This window comes from Salmo salar, chromosome 09, assembly GCF_965601325.2.
Source record: "Salmo salar chromosome 09, fSalSal1, whole genome shotgun sequence".
In the NCBI taxonomy this organism is placed as follows: Eukaryota; Metazoa; Chordata; class Actinopteri; order Salmoniformes; family Salmonidae; genus Salmo; species Salmo salar.
Window position 1 is genome coordinate 130,896,465 of NC_138299.1, and position 2,055 is coordinate 130,898,519.

The window sequence follows — 2,055 nt, forward strand, 5'->3', positions numbered from 1 at the left end:
ATGAGTCTTAAGGCCAACTTTGAAGGCCCCAACATTCTGAGCAGCCCTGAGATTGTCAGGAAGGGAGTCCCAAAGGCATGATGCTTGGGATCAAAAGAAACGGCCCTCCGTTGTGTGTATCCAGGTCCTGGTGGCATGGAGCTGTTTGGCGTGGCTTTAACTTAATGAAGGTTCATAGGGGGACAGTAGGCCTGACAGGCAGACGAGTCCGATTCCATTTATTTAGAAAGTGAATAAAAGGTAAATGACAATATTTCACAAATTAGCAAGTGTTTTACATGTCTGATTTTCACCATCCTCACCCCCATTAATTATTGTAACTATAAGTAACAAAACACACAAGTCAACATCACAAAAATCTAACAATCAGGACAGAAAAGGTCACACTAAGGTTTACCTTATGTTTTAGGGTACAGACCTACAGGTAGTATGTTTTTACAAGCCTGTCTGATTTTAGCCATCCTAACTCCATACACAATAGGGTTCAAAAGTGGCTGGCACATCGCAAAGTACACTGACAACATAGTGTGAAGTACAGTTGGAACATTTCTCATAGGCCTATCAAATCTACTCTGGAGCAGATTTAAGAAACAGCCGAAAGAGAAGTTGAGCAGCGAGGCCAGGTGAGGAGTACAGGTGCTGAAAGCTTTCTGTCTGGTCTCAATGGAAGATTTCAAACAAACAGTCAGAATCTTAATATAAGAAAACAAAATAGTAATTAAAGGGACGGCGACAGACAAAACAACACCGTAGAGTCCATAGATGTTATTAACTGTTGTGTCTGAAGTTAAACAAGCAAGTTTCACTACCAGGTAGTTGTCACAGTACACTTTGTCTATAATGTTCCCACACAATTTCAAACGAATAGTTAAAGACAGTGTTATGATGAATTTTACAAAAGAGTACAACCATATTACACAAACTAAAAAACACACCCTGTTGGGTGTCATGACGACATTATACTGTAGTGGATAACATATAGCAAGGTACCTGTCATAGGACATGACCGCTAAATTGGTGAATTCAATAGATCCATATGTGTATAAACAAAACATCAGTAGGTAACAGTACACAGTGGAAACTGAATGGGCATCTGAAACCAAATGAATCATAAGAGCAGGAAACAAACCAGTGCTACCATACAACTCATTCACAAACAAACTGCACAGAAACAGATACATGGGTTCATGAAGGCTTCTCTCCATACATATAACCACAATAATCACTGTGTTCGCAAAAACTATGGAGACGTATAACACAGTTAATATAATGAAATAGAAGTACTTTAAGTGTCACTGTCACTATATCCAGCTAGCATAAATGACGTGAATTGCGTTGAGTTCTCCATTTTCCTAATAGTACCTGTAGAAATATTTGTAGATATTTTTGGTTCACAAGACAAGGATAACAGTGTCTATCAGGTGAAACTATCAATCTCTTATTGATGTCTCATAAATCCTTCATTCTTAGATTTGCATCGATTACCAAGACTCTTTGCATTATTGCCACAATTTTACTCTTTTAAGTGTTTAATCCCATAGGCATCCCCATGGAAAAACATTGTTACCTGTGGCTGCAATGGACATTGAGTAGTCTATACAGCAAACTTCATTAATCCCTAGTGTAGTTCAATAATATGAATATATTGAATAACAAATACAACTGACGCAATGTCTCAGCTACCAGTCTTTACTTTACTGTTACAAACACTCCAATCATACAGTGAGGGAAAAAAGTATTTGATACCCTGCTGATTTTATACGTTTGCCCACTGACAAAGAAATGATCAGTCTATAATTTAAAAGGTAGGTTTATTTGAACAGTGAGAGACAGAATAACAACAAAAAAATCCAGAAAAACGCATGTCAAAAATGTTATAAATTGATTTGCATTTTAATAAGGGAAATAAGTATTTGACCCCTCTGCAAAACATGACTTAGTACTTGGTGGCAAACCCCTTGTTGGCAATCACAGAGGTCAGACGTTTCTTGTAGTTGGCAACCAAGTTTGCACACATCTCAGGAGGGATTTTGTCCCACTCCTCTTTGCAGATCT

General features: G+C 37.9%; 1 pseudogene; it reads right to left on the reverse strand.

Annotated features, from left to right (window-relative positions):
- Positions 1-398: 398 nt before the first annotated feature.
- On the reverse strand, positions 399-1,348 carry LOC123724090 (olfactory receptor 11A1-like; annotated as a pseudogene).
- Between the last annotated feature and the right edge of the window lie 707 nt (positions 1,349-2,055).